Here is a 21592-nt window from a genome sequence, read left to right as displayed (position 1 = left end):
TACAATGACTTCTTAAAGAACCATATGCAACTAAAATGACATCAATTGGTTATGTAATATAGTAGTAAATGTTTCTTTTGTGAATTCTTCATTGACACAATTATTCAACCCCTTAAAGAACTACCACTCTGAAGAACAGAGGTTCATTGAAGTGTTTTCAATCAGGTATTGAAAACACCTATGGATGTCAGGGAACAGCAATAAAGCCTAATAAGCACCAATTAGGCAGCTTTAAAATGACTGTGATACTCAACTCCTTCTAAACATTTACTGGTGTGGTTACAAACATGGTGAAGTCAAAAGAATGGTCCAGGAAGACAAGAGAAGAGGTGATTAATCTTCACAGGAAGGGCAATGGCTATAAGAAGATTGCAAAGATGTTAAACATACCAAGAGACACCATAGGAAGCATCATTCGCAAATTCAAGGCAAAGGGCACTGTTGAAACGCTTCCTGGTCGTGGCAGAAAAAAGATGCTAACTGCGATTGCTGTGCGCTATCTGAAGCGTAGAGTGGAAAAAAGTCCCCGTGTGACTGCTGAGGAACTGAGAAAAGATTTGTCAGATGTGGGTACTGAAGTTTCTGCTCAGACAATACGGCGCACCCTGCGTACTGAAGGCCTCCATGCCAGAACTCCCAGGCGCACCCCCTTGCTGTCTCCAAAGAATAAGAAGAGTCGACTGCAGTATGCCAAAAGTCATGTGGACAAACCACAGAAGTTTTGGGATAGTGTTCTGTGGAAAATAAGAACTGTTTGGGCCCATGGATCAACACTATGTTTGGAGGAGGAAAAACAAGGCCTATGAAGAAAAGAACACCTTGCCTACTTTGAAGCATGGTGGGGGGTCAATCATGCTTTGGGGCTGTTTTGCTTCTGCAGGTACAGGGAAACTTCAGCGTGTGCAAGGTACCATGAATTCTCTTCAGTAACAGGAGATATTGGATGACAATGTGTTGCAGTCCGTCACAAACCTGAGGCTTGGGAGACGTTGGACCTTTCAACAGGACAAGGATCCCAAGCATACCTCCAAATCCACTAGAGCATGGTTGCAGAAAAAAGGCTGGAACATTTTGAAGTGGCCATCGCAGTCACCAGACTTAAATCCGATTGAGAACCTCTGGTGGGACTTAAAGAAAGCAGTTGCAGTGCACAAGCCTAAGAATGTGACTGAACTGGAGGCTTTTGCCCATGATGAATGGGCGAAGATACCCGTAGATCGCTGCAAGACACTTGTGTCAAGCTATGCTTCACGTTTAAAAGCTGTTTTAACTGTAAAAGGATGTTGTACTAAGTACTAAGATTGAATGTCACTTGGGGGTTGAATAAAACTGATAATGATGTGAGCACAGAAAAGACATTTGTGGTTATTTCATTATAAATGTTATGTTTTATTTGTCTGACCTACACATGCCTCTTTGATGTAATTGTAAGCAGGATGACTGAATGATCAAAATCAATGTCAAACCGGCCAAAACAATCAATTTCAGTTGGGGTTGAATAATTTTGAACACAACTGTATGTCTTGTAGCTGTTGGGGTGTGACTTACACCTCTAGAAGAGTTTGTGCTTTAGTGGGATCAACAGTAAATATTCACTCTTCATACTCACATCCCACTGGATATACAGTAGAGGAAACATACTGGGATTTGTCAAACATCAATGCTTGGAAACTAAAGAATCTGCATGAGGTTCATCAGTTTGCTGGTCGTGTGGAGTATAAAACATATGCAGATTATTTGCTCAGTTATTAGTAATGAAAGAAACAGGTTTATAAAAATATAAAACATAATCTGTCCTGTGAATCGAGTTGAGACTGTTTCTCAAGAATAAGAGCACTAGCAGTAAAAAGATGAAGATTAATGATTAGATTTATTTCTGCTGGAGACATAAAAGATGAAATAAAGATAAGAGACATCTTTTACAGGACTCAGCAATAATTAACAGCTATAAATTCACTTGTAATATAATAATATGTAATAGTTGTCAAAATATGTAAAGTCCAAGCATGTTATGAAATGCTTTCCTTCTTCTTATGCTATAAAAAGTGTCAAAAAGAGTTTCTTTAACATCCGCTTGAGTACGAGAAAATGAGATAAAATCATTAAATGATCTACTACAACTTCAACTGCTCATAATAATGCTGTATTTACACATTTATAAGGACTAAAGTGATGCTATTGATCATAAGAACTTTTACCATTTGTGTTTTATTTATCTTTTGTTAAACAATAATTAAATAACATTTTAAAAACTGAAAAAGGAAATTAAAAAGCCGTGTCATGAAGTGATGTTTATGTTGTGAATTTTACACTTGTTTTTGAGGTTGTCTCTGATATGATGTGTTTTGCTTACAAGGCTAATCTAGTATTAAACTGAAGCTGGTATAAACTGGTTTTCTGGGCAGAGATGTCTATCACACAGTCTCATCCTGTTTAAGTGGGTGGTTTGTGGCAAAGCCGATCAAGTTTTTATGCACGACACTCATTTTTAATCTGTCTTCAGAATTAAAAAAATATATATATATGTGTTATGTATTCATCGTCTGATTGGTCTGACTGCTCTTTCGCAAGGGCTTCTGGGTTGGTAAAGTGTGCAAAGCCTGCTGCAGACAGCATTAAGGTGGAAAAGGGGGCACTGATGAGCACACTTCGAAGCGTAAAAATTACAGATGTGACACCCTACGAACTCGTAGACTAAGCGAGCACGCACAATTTTCTAAATATGTTACTATCAGCTCCATTTAACATTTTTGTTAACAAGTTTTACAATTTCAAAGAAACAATTACATTCAGTTTCCCCAAAAGTTCAATGTAAATATAAAAATGTGCAGATTATTTCTGTATCAGTTTATTAGTAATGAAAGGAACAAGTTTATAAAAATATAAAACATAATCTGTCCTGTGAATCGAGTTGAGACTGTTTCTCAAGAATAAGAGCGCTAGCAGTAAAAAGATGAAGATTAATGATTAGATTTTTTTTTGCTGGAGACATAAAAGATGAAGTAAAGATAAGAGACATCTTTTACAGGCAGTGGCGTCTATATGCTTGTTGTATCTCAGAGTAAGTTTGTTTCTGCAATATAAAAATGAGAGTTATGTGATTCTCGTTATAAATCCAGACAATAACCAATTTACAACGTCTATTGCTGGTGTTTGTTAGTTCAGTTTGTTAGATCAGTCTGAATCATAATCTAATGCTTCACCTTTTTTTCTTATTAAGTTTCTTTAGTAAGATCAGACTGAAGTTGCAGTAGTGTATAAATTACATCGTTTTAAATACATCCTATAAGGAATTTTCAAGCAAAGGATAGATCTGAGAGGGGCTTGAAAATATTTTTCTGTACAAAAGGAGGCTCGTGGAAAAACTTTGGGAACTACTAGCTTAAGGTTAAACCAAGACCTTTATTTTTTAAAGAGAATAATTCTGTATCATGTTGAAAAGGACAATGGGCACTATTTCTATTTTTTAAACCAAGATTTTTTTGTCTTATACCATGTTATGTTAAGCAGTCCAAAATAAAATAAATCTGTTTTTATATGTCTAACTTAATTCTATATACTTAATATTACTGTCGTGCAATTGAAATGAAACCCTTCAGGTAATGTTGGGGCATGTGGGGCTTCAGTTTCTTGGACTTTCTTTAGGGCCCCCAAAATGGTAAACACGTCACTGTTTACAGGACTCTCTAACAAATAACAGCTACACGTAAAGATAAGAATAGTTGTCAGATTATGTAAAATTTAAGCATGTTATGAAATGGTTTCCTTCTTATGCTATGAAAAGTGTTTAAAAGTGAAGGAGAGTCTTTCTTTAACATCCGCTTGAGTACGAAAATCAGATCATTAAATGATCTACCACAACTTCAGATATTGACACAACTTTACAAACCGGTTAAAGTCAGAGATCTCCACGAGCACGTATGTATTCACATGTATATGTATTGAATCTTTGAAATGTTAAAAAAAACAATCATGTTAGTTGTGTTTTATTTTACTGTAATAACTGTCTGATGAATTGAGCGTCACAATGATGTTTTGTTTTCTCTCAGGAATAAGAAAAGAGTTTTGGGTCTTATGTGACTTTCTACAAAACTACATCATGAACTTCAGACTCTCATCATTGATCCTGCTGTTACACATTCAAGGTATGAACACTTTTGAGTAGATGACAGTTTTGTGGTTGTTGGACATTTGGGAAAAGCATCAGTGTTGTTTACTGCATTAAGACAGTGATATAAGACAAGAGTCAGTACAAACCTTAAATATTCAAACAAGAAAATGTAAAGCTGTCACCGGGGCAGTGCCCTTTAAAAAGTAAACTTTATTTTTACCTAAACAGTGCATATAAGTATCTCAAAGGTACATATTAATACATCTGATGTATGTAAATACTTATTAGGACATAATATTTCTGACAGTGTAAGTAAAGACAAGCTGGAGATAACAACACTGAAATAAAACTTGAATTGGTTAAACTATAAATGCATGAAATGGTAAATAATACAATTAACTGTTTCAAACGTGTATGAGATATGACCTGATAGTATAGAGAACAGAGTAAGAAAGAAAGAGAGACACCACTAGATACGTCCGTTTGTAATCGTATTGAGAAGCCTTCATGTAGTCGGAGCTGATGGTGTAGTGGGCAGCGCTCCAACATGTGGTGCTTTTGCACTTTTGGTGACCCGAGTTTGATTCCCGGCTCGTGGTCATTTGCTGATCCCATACCCTTCTATCATCCCTGTACTTTCCTGTCCTCCCCTAAAATCACTATTGAATAAAGACAAAAACTGGCCAAAAATATAACAAATAAAAGTCTTCAGGTAAACACATAAATCAATACGATTGAGGTTGATCGGATGCAAATTTGTATCGTATTGAAGGGGTTGGTGTTCTTACACATGTGTACTCTGCTAGTCTAGTAAATTATCGTCAAGTTTACTGTTAAGCATTCATGTAGTTCCTGTCATAGTTTTGTGTAGTCTTATTCTGTTTATCATCTGTCTTTGTTGGTGCCTTTAGGTGTTTTAGCCTCTTAAACCCTGAGGACCCAGTCCCGGGTACAAAATTTCGTATTTTGACTCAAATAAAATATTCTTTTAATCTTTAATGGTCCATCATGGACCCCAGTAACACATATGAGATACTGTTTGAAAGCTTAGACTCTCTACTTTCTCCAGATATGCATCACTTTGAGAAATCTTTTACTGTAAGAAAGTTATTTACACTTAATTTACACTATCACCCCCCCCATAATTTTTTATATGATTTAATATTCACATATTTCATATTTTTCAAATATGACAAACATGGGCAAGTCTTATATCAAATGAAAGCTCTCATTCTCAGGAATAAGGCTACAGCGTTATTTTTGTTCTATTATCAACACATATCCAACAATAGTTGAATGAATAATAAGGTAAAAAATCGTCTTTTGTAAACATATGGGAAAATTGAGTGTGGACTGCCTCAGATAGCACATATAGCCACAAATGATACACCATCTTTTCTCTTAGGTCCTACTCTAAAAAATGAGTCCATTCACAGCATTTTCTTAGGTTGTGTGCATGAATAATCCCTTGTTATTTATTATATGTCCAAAACAAAAAATTAATATTTATATGAAAAATGTATTTTCGGACACTTCAGTAAAATGAAAATAACTTTTGAATGCGACATGCTAAAGAGATCATTCTTTTTTTGGGTGTTTACTGTCTGCTGCTGGTAACAACCAGAACTGTCTGCAGTCTGCTAGAGCACCCAGAACCAGAGTTATACACTATCAAAGGCAGTATTTACAACATATAAAAAGAAAATTTGGTGTTTCATCATATGAAAAACAACATAAATAACACTATTTGTCACAAACAGCAGCTTTTTATGTTACTTCAAAGGGTTTTCTTTAAAATGATATAAAGCAATTGCATTTATTCCACTGTATGTGGTTATGGGAGCACTTCAAATGTTTTTAGGCAGAAATTGTATACAAAAAGGGTATTATTCCTCCCATCAGTTGGAGTAAAATAACTTTTGCATAGATTATGATAGAGAAAAAAATCTTTTTTCCTCTGTAAGCTGGCAATTGCTGGAATCAAACAAAACTGTCTGCAGGGAGCTGAGGCACTCAGGGCCAGAGTTATACACTTTTAAATAAAAACTTTAGAAAAAAAACATCAAAAAGCGCCTATTTATTTTTGTGTTTATTAGAGGACTGACATCACATACAACCAGGTTTAGCACTTTCAACAGTGTTTTATGTAATTTCAAAGGGTTTCCTGTAAAATGATACCAAACATTTGTATGTAAACCTCTGCATGTGGGTATGGGAAGCTTTTGAAATTGGGTAGGCCAAATCCAGGCGAAAATCCCCAAAATAGCTTCAGGGTGGAAGAAGTTAGGCACCAATTGGGTTTTCTTTTGTACCCAATAAACCTTTCACTGTATCTGTACATGTACATGCAAAGCCTGCATCTGGGTCTCTCTCTCTCTTTCTCTTTCTCTTTCTCTCTCTCTCTCTCTCTCTCTCTCTCTCTCTCTCTCTCTCTCTCTCTCTCTCAGAGTAATACATTTCTATAGTGTGGCGGAGTGGAAAAGCTCTGTGTGTATAGTGTGTATATTTGTATGTTACCTACCTCAAGTAATTGGAGGTGTGTGTGTTAGTAATTAACCCTGCAACTATAAAGCCAAAGCTTGTGTCATGCGGAGGGGGTCATAGTTCGTGTGGTCACGTGAGAGAACCCGAAAGCATGTTGGAAATGAAGGCGTCTGTGAGTTCCATGTGCGAGTTTACCATGTTTCCCTGATGCACCCGTGCATGCTGTCTTTGTGGAGTTTACAAAGTATACCCTCAGTGTCTAAAGTTGGGAAAATCCATCGCTGCTGTTCTCACGCAGTCCTTCCTACCTGCTCTCTTCGGGTCAGTGAGTTAAACATTTTGGCCCAAAACATTCTCTTACACCACAGTGTGCACACATCCTCACAAACGCATACATATATTTATTTATTTATTTATTTAACACAGTTACTGAGCCTTTGTATTTTGATTTTTGTCCTTAGGTTTTTCTTGTAGGATTAAGTTACCTGTGTGATCAACAAACTGGGCTTGTTTGTTGTTTTTGTTTTGTTATTTCTCTGAATTGGCGTTTATTGCTGATGTCAATGGGGAAAGCTTCAAAGTGTGAATTGTGTGTTAAGTTTACTTGACTGTTATGTTGTTTTGAAGTCATCTATTAATAAAAATTGTGAAAAGGAAAATTTGAAACGATCTGTGTTTTTGGTTTATGTATGTAACCAGTGGTATATTTGAGTTATCCTGGGTTTAATTTATTTCCCTGGTGTAGTGGACAGTAGCTCCGCCTCTCGCCCAGCGAGACCCGGGTTCGATTCTTGCCTCAGGCACTTAAAATTAATTTTTGTTAATTTTGTGTTTTTTGAACTGCCACCGTTACAGAAGTGGCGCCCAAACAGGGACCTATGTTACATTTAACCTGAAGGAGCCTTGAAAGACTTTAAACGTTTGAATGCATTGAAATTTGAATATGAACATTTGAACTGAAATTAAGTAATTGTGATGAACTGATGTGAGATTGATTCACTTTTGTGAATGAACTGTTTGACTCTGAATCAGGGAATTAATTGTTTATGAAATGTTTAAACTGTAAATGAATATGAATAGGTTGAACAATCAGTGACTGTGTTGACTTGAAGTGATTTGCATAATTTGAATCTGGTTTATGAACATTTTGAACCTTTTGTTTAGACAATGAATTGATTAACCAATGAATGTGAACTGTTTAATCTTCAAAAAAAAATTTCAAATGTGTGAATTTTGGATTATTTATTTGGTCACAAAAGGAACATTGATGTTGAATGCTGTTAAATTGAAATGGAATTTTGACAATCTTTTGACCAATTATATTCATTGAAGAGGTTGAGTTGTTGACTGAATATATTTGCATATATATGTATTTTCTAGTGTATTGACCATGCATGGTTAATCTACAGCAGTTTTTGATAACCCTGTTTTTTTTTTAACCCCAATATTTGTTTTCCCCAAAAAATAACCCTTTCATTCAGATTTTTTATTTTATTTTACACACACACACACACACACACACACACTCACACTCAAATTGTAGAGATGGCCACTACCCCTCCCCCACAATCCACATTTGTGGATATAGAAGACTTTGATGCTCCTAGCATTTCCACTCCAAACTGGCCTTATTCTTTACGACAACCCCCTATCCCCAGAGATCAATCTCATGGTTCTGTCTTATATGGCCATACAACTACACAAAGCAGTGTCTATCCTGAAACACACATGTATGTGAAATCCCCTACTTTACCAGCTCCAGAACAACCTCTAACTTGGGCCACGGGAAATGATCATATGCAACTTTGTACATCAACTGAGATCACTTCACCCTCATTATCTTCAGTGGTCCAACAGGATCTGCCTGGAGTCCTTCCAACCCCTGGGAGAGAAATACCCCAACGTTTCACAGCTCAGTTTCAGAGTAACTGGGACCAATTGATGCAATCAATGGACAGACAGGAGGAAACTGTGAAAGAACTTACTCAAGCCATGAAGACTTCCTCTGCACACCACAAGATTCAGATCACAGAACTTGCTGCTCAAGTGGAGACAAATAAGCAACAAGTCATTACACTTCTGACAGCTGATAAACAGCAAGAGACGTCTCAAATTGATCAACTACTTAAGGCTGTGAAATTAATGATTTCAGAGGAATTGCATGACCGAGAATCGCTTATTATCAATGAAATTCGATTCATGGTAGAACAGCTTCAGGTGGAGGTCCAGCAGGATTTAAAAGGAATGAAGGATACATTTCTGAAAAGCTTTGATCAACTAACTTCAAAAATGGAACAATGTGCAATTCAAGCAGACAAGTGTCTCACTGGTGTGGCAGATCTGAATGAGAAATTTCAAGCTTCACATGAAGAAACTGTGGAAACTGTGTCAACTCAAACCACTCAAGTTCCTGATACTAGCCATTCATTACCTCCATCAACAGAAATTGTTCCAAATATATTACATAACCCCATAATTAAGAGTGACCACATCAGGTTAACCTTCCCCACTTTTGGACGACCAATGGATGATGTTGATCCTTTATTATACTTAACCAAGTGTCATGATTTTCTAGCTCTCCATCCTTTGTCTGACGCAGATCTCATGGCTACCTTCCGCACAGTGTTGCATGGCACTGCACGAGACTGGTGGGAGGTCAGTCGTTCTAGCATAGCAACATGGAAGGAGTTTGAAACCGCATTTCGTTCTGCTTTTCTATCCGAAGACTACGAGGACGAGTTGGCTGAACTAGTCCGCACTAAAATACAGGGTGAGAAAGAAACAATTAGAGACTTTGCATTCACGTACCGAGCACTATGTAAAAGATGGAAAGCAGATTTTACAGAAAATGAGATTGTTAAAATGATCTTGAAGAATATTAAACCTTACCTTGCAAGCCAGTTACGAGGACGAGTGAATACAGTTGAGGATTTGGTCAGGCTGGGTCACCAACTAGAGAGAGACCATGAGCAACAGCTTCGTTACGAAGGTCGTTTAGAACACAAACAAGTCAAATCACTACCTAACCGTCAGACTGAGAAACCTCCAGTTCTATGTTGGAGATGCAATGGACAACATTCCCCAGGAAACTGCCCAATGTATGTACCCCCAGCATCCCAACAATCATCTGGTCAGCAATATAACCGCTCAAAACCTTCTCACCACTCTGCAAAGTCAGGTGGACGATCAACTAACAACACTGTAGCCGCTTCTTCAGAAAACACTCAACCTCAAAGAGAACTTCAGAGAAACCCTACACCAATGACCATACCACAACAGTTGGTAGTACCTGTTCGCCTTGCTACATGAATGGGAAAAGCGATCGTGGACACTGGTGCCAGTTACACACTCATTCATGAAAGCCTTCTTAAACAATTTGCAACCCTGGAACAAGTACAACAATGGACATGTGGACCACTTTATCTAGCCAATGGACAAGCTGAGAGTCCTATAGGATGGTTAAATGCCACTATTCAACTGCAGGAGAAAGCTGTTACATTACCTGTTGTTATCCTTTCTTCCCAAGCTTTAGCTTATGCCATAGTCCTGGGTTTGGACTTCATTTTTTTAGTGGACTGCAAATTGATGTCAGTGAACTGAAATACTACTTTAAGTATGATCTTACTAAAGAGTATCCATTTCAGCCAGGAAATGCTAGTGAACCTCTTATGAGCCTACCCCTTAAGGAAGAGGGAAAACTACCCAAGAAAGTTCCATCAAACATGACATTGTTAAGTGCAATTCCACCCCCTCAACCCTTGTGCACCATGCTTCACAATGACACCACAGATGATGTTACATTAATTAAAGATGCGGTGGGAAAGCACATTTACCACCAGATGCCAAACACCACTTAACTCAAATCTTAGGAAGCCACCCTAAAGTATGTACTCACCGAATTGGAAGAACGGATGTCTTACAACATTGTATTTATACCACTTGCCAAGTCCCAATCAAGCAACGACCATACAGATTAAACCCTGTAAAACAACAAGCAATGGAAGAACAACTAGAAGTCATGTTGAGAGATGGAATAGTGGAGCCATCACACTCCAGTTGGGCTTCACCTGTAGTCATGGTACCAAAGAAAGATAGAAAGCTAAGATTCTGTGTAGATTACCGTAAGATCAATGCAATAACCGAAAGTGATGCATACCCAATTCCAAACATCTCTGAAATACTCGAATCACTCTCTGGAGCCTCAATTTTCTCAACCATTGATCTCAATAGTGGCTATTGGCAAGTGAACATGGATCCCAATAGCAAAGCAAAGTGCGCTTTCATCGTGTCTGCTGGATTATACCATTTTAACACAATGCCTTTTGGTCTAAAAAATGCACCGGCTACATTCCAAAGGCTGATGGAGAAAGTTCTGGAAGACCTAAGAAGTAAGATATGCTTCGTATATATCGATGATATTATTATCTATTCATCCACCGAGTCGCAACATCTCCAGGATCTTCAGTCAGTACTTCAGAGGCTTGAAAACGCTGGTTTAACCATTAACCTGAAAAAATGCAAGTTCTGTCTCTCAGAAATCACATTTCTGGGCCATGTAGTCAGCGCTAAAGGAATCACTGCTGACCTGAGCAAAGTAGAGGCTATACGCGATTTTCCTGTTCCCCGTAACCTCAAGGAAGTTCAACGTTTCTTGGGACTAGCCGGCTGGTACCACAGATTTGTGCAAAATTTTTCAAAAATTGCTGAGCCTCTCAACACCTTGAAGAAAAAAGGTCAGATGTTTAACTGGTCACCACAGTGCCAACAAGCATTTGATCAGCTGAAAGCAAACCTCATCACACCTCCTGTTCTTGGTCATCCTGATCTTCAGGTTCCTTTCATCATATATACTGATGCCAGTGATGCTGGACTGGGTGCCATCCTCACGCAACGAAAGGATCCTAACAATGAAGTTGTCATTGCATATGCTAGCTGAACATTAAACAGAGCTGAGGTGAACTACAGTGCCACAGAAAAAGAGTGTTAGGCAGTTGTTTGGGCCTTAGAGAAGTGGCAACATTACATTGAACACAAACTTTTCACAGTAGTCACAGACCATGCAGCCCTGCAGTGGGTCATGGGATCCACAAAGGCCAACAGTCGTCTTATTCGATGGGTTTTGAGACTCCAAAAATTCAACTTCATCATTGAATATCGTAAGGGAAAACTCAATGCAGCCCCTGACGCTTTGTCTAGATCACCAATCCCAGCCAAATGCACCTTGTACACAAAACAACAGACAACCCAACACTCTGAACTTCCAGTCACCGATGTTGTCTTGTGGGAGGAACAACATAAGGATGATGAGAGTGTCAAACTATTCCAAGTAATAGTCAACAAACAAATCCCTCAAATGGAACAATACGAAGTAATCGAAGACAAGTTATACCGCAAAATGCAACGGGCAAATGATCAGACACAGCACAAGTGTATGTTCCTGCCAGTCTTAGACCAACTCTCCTTGAGCATTATCATTCTCATCCTTTAAGTGGTCATCTAGGAATCTATAAAACCTACAAACGGCTCCAGGAAGTGGCGTTTTGGCCTAGACTGTGGTCAGATGTCAGGCAATACGTCAAGAGATGTGTGAAGTGCCAAACACTTAAACATGATAACCAGAAACCTGCAGGAAAACTCCAGTCCATTACTGTCACTCGTCCAAATGAAATGTTGGGAGTTGATATCATGGGTCCGCTACCTAAAAGCACACAGCAAAACGAGTACCTTTTAGTCTTTGTGGACTACTTCACCCGATGGTCTGAGTTTTTTCCAATGCGGAAAGCCACTGCACAAAATATTGCAAAAATTGTTAGACAAGAAATCCTAACCCGCTGGGGGGTTCCTGATTTCATTTTGTCTGACAGAGGATCCCAATTCATGTCTTCTGTGTTCAAGGAAATCTGTTTAAAATGGAAGGTCACTCCTAAGTTAACAACCGCATATCACCCACAAACCAATATGACCGAAAGAGTGAACAGGACCCTCAAGAACATGATTTCAGTTTATGTAGATGACAATCACAGTAAGTGGGATCAATTCCTACCAGAATTACGTTTTGCCATGAACTCTGCCATTCAGGAAACCATTGGTGTAAGCCCAGCCGAATTGCAGCTTGGGAGAAAACTGAAAGGGCCAATGGACAAAATTCTGCATGGTACAAACCTCACTCCTGATGATTCCTGCTACGATGTAGTTACTCACCTTAAGCACCTGCAAGCACAGGCAAGAGAGAGTATTAGGAAATCCCAACACCGACAGCTCCGCAACTACAACAAAAAAAGACAAGATGTGACATTCAAGAATAAAGATCGGGTATGGCTCCGCAACTTTCCTCTTTCCAGTGCACAGAATAAATTCAGTGCTAAGTTAGCTCCAAAATGGAGAGGACCATATCGTGTGTTAAAACAACTCGGACCTTTAAATTACCGCATAACACTAGAAGCAACAGGAGAAGATGTGCGCACGGCTCATGTGTGCAATCTTAAAATGTGCTATCCCACTGCTGAAGAACTCGAAAGCCAAGAGAGAATCCGACTTCAGGATCTTTTCCATGAGACTTCAGATGAAGAAGTTTTTCTAGGTTTCTGAGCTCTTAAAACAACCATGGGTTGTTTCAGCAAGGGAGGGAGAGTGTGGCGGAGTGGAAAAGCTCTGTGTGTATAGTGTGTATATTTGTATGTTACCTACCTCAAGTAATTGGAGGTGTGTGTGTTAGTAATTAACCCTGCAACTATAAAGCCAAAGCTTGTGTCATGCGGAGGGGGTCATAGTTCGTGTGGTCACGTGAGAGAACCCGAAAGCATGTTGGAAATGAAGGCGTCTGTGAGTTCCATGTGCGAGTTTACCATGTTTCCCTGATGCACCCGTGCATGCTGTCTTTGTGGAGTTTACAAAGTATACCCTCAGTGTCTCAAGTTGGGAAAATCCATCGCTGTTCTCACGCAGTCCTTCCTACCTGCTCTCTTCAGGTCAGTGAGTTAAACATTTTGGCCCAAAACATTCTCTTACACCACAGTGTGCACACATCCTCACAAACGCATACATATATTTATTTATTTATTTATTTAACACAGTTACTGAGCCTTTGTATTTTGATTTTTGTCCTTAGGTTTTTCTTGTAGGATTACCTGTGTGATCAACAAACTGGGCTTGTTTGTTGTTTTTGTTTTGTTATTTCTCTGAATTGGCGTTTATTGCTGATGTCAATGGGGAAGCTTCAAAGTGTGAATTGTGTGTTAAGTTTACTTGACTGTTATGTTGTTTTGAAGTCATCTATTAATTAAAATTGTGAAAAGGAACATTTGAAACGATCTGTGTTTTTGGTTTATGTATGTAACCAGTGGTATATTTGAGTTATCCTGGGTTTAATTTATGAAATTTGACAGATTTAAAACTGTCTGGCGCCCGAACAAATGTATTAAAGTTGTACTTTTCAATTGATTTCCCTGGTGTAGTGGACAGTAGCTCCGCCTCTCGCCCAGCGAGACCCGGGTTCGATTCTTGCCTCAGGCACTTAAAATTAATTTTTGTTAATTTTGTGTTTTTTGAACTGCCACCGTTACAATATTTTCTCTTCTATCAGGGATTCCTGGTTGTGGTTTATATCAGCAACTCATTTGGAGAGTAATGTAATGACTTAGATAACACTGTTGGGTCAGTTTCCCAGACAGGGTTTAGATTAATCCAGGACTAGGCTTTAGTTATATTAAGACATTTAAGTAACTTTTACAAACATACCTTACACACAAAAATACTGGTGTGCATCTTGAGATAAAACATTGGCACCTATGAGTTTAGATAGTTGGTAACATTTTACAATAAAGTTGAATTTGTTAATATTATTAATACATCAGCTAACTTGAGATCAAGTAGGTCAGATTAAAAAGAAAAACTCATAAATAAACTCAGGTTTATTCAAATTAATTTACATAATTGTTCTCTAGTGCAGGATTTTACATTACATTTACATTATACTGTGTTACGAATGTCAATAATGTTTTATATTTATTTTCAGGGTCCCTAACATTGAATAACTTTAATGTAGCCTGTAATGAACTGAATATTTGTGCTCTGAGGGGAGGACTGGTGAAGGTGAGGTGCTTTTACTCAAACATCAACATCACAACTGGGTTCTGGTTCAGTCAGAAACAGAAAACAAACTGGAGAAACAAAGATGAACCTGAAGATTTTACTTTAGATTCAGATTACTCAGGACGAGTGTATCAGTGGATAACTGAAGATTACTCAGAGCTCAGAATATATGATCTGAGAGAGAGAGACAGTGGAGAATATCAGCTCATGTTCATTATGAAGGATGGAGTTAAACATCTCAGCTCAGTCACAGTCAATCTAACAGTTTCAGGTACATTTACATTCTCATCAGTCCAGTTAAACTCTTTTCATTTCTCATCTAATGTAAGATTTTGATTATTTAGTTTTACAGGTGAAGATGAATCCTGAATCTACAGGACAGCGAGTAAAACTGAGCTGTGATTCCTCCTGCCCAAAAACATCTGAATATAATTCACTCTGGTACAAGAATGGACAACCTTTTAAAAATAGTCAAAGCATATTTGTATCATCCAGTAAAAACACTGACAGTTATTACTGCTCTGAGTCTCGTTCAGATTTCTCTTCATCTGTGTGTGAGTCTGACATTTATAAAATATTTAAATTAAAATGGAAGAACAAACTTTGCAGTTTTCTTGTTGATTCATATACAGTATGAGTGTGTTTGTAATTGATTGTGAATGTTACAGCAGTATTTTGTGACTCTTTCAGGTCTTTCTAACAGTAGCTGTTGGGGTGTGACTTACACCTCTACAGAAGTTTGTGCTTTAGTGGGATCAACAGTAAATATTCACTCTTCATACTCACATCCCACTGGATATACAGTAGAGAAAACATACTGGCATTACTTTTATGATAAGAAATTCAGAGATCTGCGTGAGGTTTCTCAGTTTTCTGGTCGTGTGGAGTTTGTAGGAAACACACTGAGAATCAAAGACATCAACATGAATGACACTGGAGATTATCAGTTCAGGTTCATCACTAACACATCAGATGTAGTTTCTGGTTATCCTGGAGTCTATCTTAAAGTTACAGGTAACTGCTCATAATAAACTCTCTGTAAAGCTGCTTTCACTGATCAGATTTGATGAATATATTTATGCTACAGTTTTAGGGTCCTTAAAATTCTTTATCTTTTGTTAAACGATGAGTAGATTACATTTTAAATATTAAAATATCAATGCTATCAATCATTTTAGTAAATCATCTGAAATGTCATCTCGTCTAAACACTGTATGATGTTTGTATTGTGAATTTTACACTTTTTTAAGCTTGTCCATGTTGAAAATAATATAATGTGTTTTGTACTGCATATATGATGCTGCTGTATCTGAATGGCTTCATTAGTTGGACTATCCAGTTTACCAGCTTGCAAGAATGGTCGATCGAATGCTGGTAAATAGTGTAAATATGTTGGTCAAGCAGCCAGGCCGGCAGCAAACTAGCACTTACCAGTCTAATCCAGTATTAAAACTGAAGCTGGTATAAACTGGTTTTATGAGTTGTTACACATTCTGTCTAAGTGTGCGATTTATGACAAACTTGAAAAGTTGATCAAGACTTTATGTTGATGTTGAGGACACTCATCACAGAAGTCTTCAGATTTAAAACAAATACACTAATCAACATTTGATGTTGATCAAAAAAGTTAATCAAAGTTGTTTTTAGACAAAAAGGTTTTCATCCACTTCAAATGTTGACTGTATATTTATGTTGCACTCGTGTGTTTGACAGATGATTTTATTTAAAGCAATTTAAGCTGTGTTCACTTTATATATTTTATCTGTATGTGTGTGTTTGACTGCATGACCTTATCATTGTTCACATCATACTGAATTGAACTGAATCAAACATTTCAACTTTAAAAAGTAGTTGACGTGAACTTTGTTATATTAAATCTCAGGTACACGGGTGAGAAGCAGTCCAGACCCTGTGATAGATGGAGAAAAAGTGATATTAAGCTGTTCAACTAAATGCACTCTGGATAACAAACATACTTACATCTGGTATAAGAATGGACAACAGGTAACAGATGGATTGACATTATTAAACAAGCTGTACCTGGACTCAATCAACAGTGAGGAGCTACAAGAGTATTCCTGTACTGCAAGAGGTAACACAACATCTCATCATACATCTGATGAAATTATATAAGAGATAGTTTCAGTCCTTGATGCTGATTGGTTTGTTCTCAGCTATGACATCATCACTGAGCTACTTTCACTGTGCAGCACTCATAGCTGATCATTAATATTGTAGCAGTTTTAGTTTATATGTTAAACACTTAAGCAATATCGCTCTCGGAGTTGTGTGATATAGCTCTATATCATCACGGCTGTGATTAGGCCAGAGGCACGAGGCCGAGTGCCGGAGGCAATCACAGCCGTGATGATATAGAGCTATATCACACGACTCCGAGAGCGATATTGCTTTTATACAACAGTTCGACAGCACACGTTTGAAAAAAGAAAACTAGAAAACAACAACGGAGTTATTTTAAAAGCCTCTTTGTTTGAGAACTACTTCTTCCGCCACGGATTTGAGGACGGCCAGAATGACAGGTAACACTTTCGGCTGCTTTGAATCTCATAACAACTCAATGGACGGAAAAGCTGTTTCTTTATATTACCGCTTCTTGGTCACAAAGTGTAGTTTTAAGATTAGTTCAGTCGAGAATGTATCTGTATTATATTTAAATCTGCAGTCGATTAGTAAAGATAGCGCCTGTTTGAACGTTTGCTTAGTGAGATTCGGTACGAATGAGAACCAAAGCATGAGCGGACATCAGTGTTCACTCGCCCCGCTGACCACCGCCCTCTCTGGGCTACATCTCTGAAAGGGATTCCCCGGCTCTCATGTTGGCCTTGTTTGTTTATGATCGTCAAAATGAGATCAAATCAGCAGTATTTGGTGTCATGATCAAACTATTACTTGTTTTTTTATTCATATTTAGTGTCTTTTGTGTTGTTATTGTTTTGGCGCGAGGTAAAAGTTAATAAAACTATACTTGTATAACGTTACTATTGCTTTCCCATTTACTCTTAACGCGATACGAGCACTCGATTATTATTAAACTTTGTTCTTATCAGTACTATATAAAACGTTTTTTTATAAGTGTCAGATAGATGTTTTTGCATGCTGCTTATAAATATATCAGTGGCGATATCTCATAACATGTTTTAATAGTCACGTCGCGATTAAATAAATGATCAATGTCCACATTTAAAAGCTGCGGTGCTTACCTGCAGTTCCACGGTGTTTTCGCATTCTGATAAGAGATATAGCTCCAGAAAAAACGAGTGTTTATATTCCTCTTTCCAAGTGTTATCGTCCACACGATGTGACAAGACATTTCTCCCATTAACTTTAACGTAACATCCAAGAGCCCTGATCTTCGACGGAATAATAACTTCTGATTCACAGACTGATTTACGAGCTAGTGAACTAATGAGACACACGGAGAATGATTCAAAACAGCGCTTTTGTGTGTGTCCGTGTGTGTGTGCAGTTTCTCCATTCAGAGATGAGCCTGTTTAGGACCTCCATTCACTAGGTGGTGGAATGATACGAAAGGTGAAGCGGTTACTGTGCCGTTATCAGTAGAATATTGCACGCCTCTAAGCCAATCAGATTAGAGAACCAGAAAGAACTGTTGTATAATTCAGACTATCTCATAATGAAAGAAACATTTGTGTCATTATTATTTTCATTTTATAGAAACTGTTTTATTAAAAGATTTCACTCATTTGTCTCTGTGTCAGTCTGTAAGTCACGGGTTAAAGGTCATTGCTCTTCAGTTGTGATGATATTCATAATGTAGCACAGCCTCTCACCTGCATTCAGATGATCTATCTGTGTTGATTTTAACATTGTGAGTCTTTGTAATGAAGAGAGTAAAGTTATGTTCTGAATTTTCTGGGGTTTGTCTTTCTTTAGATACAATGGACGAAACCAATGAAACAATTGACAGAAACAATAAGTTCAGTTCAGTGTTTGTCCCTCTGTTAGTGTTTCTGCCTCAGTTTCTCATTATAGGAGCTGTATGGATCTGGTAAGTAAAAATATCAAGTAAAACTCAAAACTGCATAACATACAGTGAATATTCTGATATGAATTCAGATTGTAAGAGTGTGAACTTTGACCCTACAGGTTTTTCATCAGAATGAATAAATTGAACTCATCTAAAAACAAAACTGATGACAAACAAATAGAGGTGAGAAAATCTGTATATCTGTATGTTAAATAAACTAATGGTCAGATTTTATAACATTATCTCTTTCTATAGGCCAGTTTACACTGATTCAACAACAAACTCCAAGATTATAAAGTCTTATTTACTAATCCAACAACTGCCAACACAGGTTTCACACTGACCCAACAAATGCATTTGTTGAGGTTTGTTGGATCAGTGTGAATTGGCCTTTAGTAATTATCATTGTCAGACTCCAGTGGTGTGCATGTCTGTGTGTAGATCAGCTGTCTGAACTGCTGGAGTGATGTCACAACTCTCTTTATGACATCATCATCTAGCAACAGTCTCTCAACAGTGACATCATTGATATTATATACAGTGACATTTTAATAATAATTGAATGTGTAAATAATTGAATGCTCAAATTAAGGCTGGTAATTTAATGCTTTAAAGGTGGGGTGCATGATCTCTGAAAGCCAATGTTGACATTGAAATCACCTAAACAAACACACTCCTACCCCAATAGAATCTAGACCTTCTTTTGATAGACCCGCCCAAACATCAGGCAATGATGTCGGTTAGTAGACACGCCCCTTACTGCTGATTGGCTACAAGTGTGTCCCTTTTTCAAAGTGTTTTTCAAAAATCATGCACCACGCCTTTAATAAGATTTATTATTATGGGGGAAAATAAAGTGTTAACATTTTTAATGCACCCAATCATGCCAGCATAGTCACAAAAGTTGATCATTTCACATGCTTTAAAAACATTTATTTTCTTTTTTTAAACATTAGTTTATATAACTTCACATAATTTTGTACAGTGTATGCAGGATTATTTTACATTTTGATTACTTAATTAAATTTCTGTACTACTTTAAAATACAGTCTCCATTTACATAACAATATTTATGGGTGATTAAATGTGACATCATGTTATTAATTATTTAAAAAATAATTGTTTGACAGCTCTAGCTTTAATACATGAATTATTCATTAAACAATTTAATTTCTCATTACAGTCTTGTGTCAGTGTAGGTTAAACTGTAAAATCAGTCAAAGTCTAAATCTTACTAGATCATTGTAATAGATCTATAAAACAATGAGATGATTGATAGTTCAGAGTAGAAAAATGTGTGTTTTATTTCATTATTCAATTTTATTTTTTACATTATTCAATTTATCAATTCAATTATATATATTTACTTACTAACTCTTACTAATCTTTACTATATATTTACTAATTTATTTTATCATTCAGTTTTCTTTTTATTATATATTCAAATAAATTGTTTCATTGATTATATTACCATCAGATAAAAAAGTAAAAACCTGACTTGCTCTGCTAGAAATCTTATAATGGGTTGTGGGCAAATCTTTTATCAAGACACAGATAAAAAAAAACATAAAAAAAAAATGGGTTTGGAGAAATTGTTGTATGGAGGAATAATCTAAGATCACTTGCCATGAATTATTCAACCTCATGAGACATTATAATACAAGACTCAGAACTGGTATCATTACAAATGGAGGTTTCAATAATTTAGTTCAGTGTGTGTTAGAGAAAATCATTTATAACTTTCAATTGTTTTATTTTAATGAAACATTATATCTTTGTGATTTTTTTATACATTCATTTATTCATTTTATTATGTTCTTCATTACTTTTCTTAATGTTGTTTAATCTTATGTTGGCGCTTTTAGTATGAGTCTCCAATGACCTCCATCTCAAGGTTTTTCCTAATGTCATGAGACAATATTTTACATGATATAATAATGAATCTGTCTCTAGTCAGAGGAAGACTGAGCATTGAAGCACAACTGAGATTATTTAATAAATGATTTTTCATTTTATTCAACAATACTTCGTCTCCTGCCTGCTGTTTTTCTCCTTCATCTCTTTGTCTGCCTCATGGTTTATTTGAAGTATTAACTCACAACAGAGATGATATTTCAGCACAGATTTAGTCAGATAGATCTAGTGAAACTGAACTTTGTATCTATAAGATCTACAAGAAATAGTTTGATCTCTCAGGATCGAGCTTTAACTTTATGAATGTTTGAATTCCTAATTTAACTGTAGATGTATAGGCACTTAAAGAAAAAAAATCATGGATTAATGTAGATGTGTCATTAGATGAAAATGCAGTCTTTTTTTAGTAAAATTCTGAAGGCAGACACAAATGTACACAAATACACATTATACTGGCACTGACACTGTATTCCCCCTTTGTGCAGGAGGCATAGCCCCCCATATGTATATATAGTACTTTTTTCAATTTAAGCTACAGCTTTGGACAAATGATATTCACATTACCCCAGGGACCAAACACCTGACAGCCTGTGATAAAAAAAACAGAGGAACTTGTAGTTACTGTATATAAAATACATATTATTACAGTACACAGTCAGTGAGTTATCATTGAGCTTAAAGGTATAATATGCAACATTCACCACTAGAGGCCCCTCAACAACAACAACAGCCACAGTTTAAATAACGCTGTGAAAGAGTGTGAAATGATAAGAGTTGAGGTCTTTACCTTCACTGTTGATAGAAATCAATCTGACAAGACTCACAAATCATGTCCATGGATAAAAACAATAGTGTTAGTTTAGGGACAACACAATAATTCTCTGGATTCAAATATGTTTAGATATACTGTATTGTTTTTGTAAATTTTAAAGTAAAAAACGTACATATTGGAGCTTTAAGTGTCTTAAACAAGAGAGGGCACA

The sequence above is a fragment of the Misgurnus anguillicaudatus genome, chromosome 23, assembly GCF_027580225.2.
Source record: "Misgurnus anguillicaudatus chromosome 23, ASM2758022v2, whole genome shotgun sequence".
Classification (NCBI taxonomy): Eukaryota; Metazoa; Chordata; class Actinopteri; order Cypriniformes; family Cobitidae; genus Misgurnus; species Misgurnus anguillicaudatus.
The sequence above is the reverse complement of the archived record's forward strand: the minus strand, read 5'-3'. Positions refer to the sequence as shown.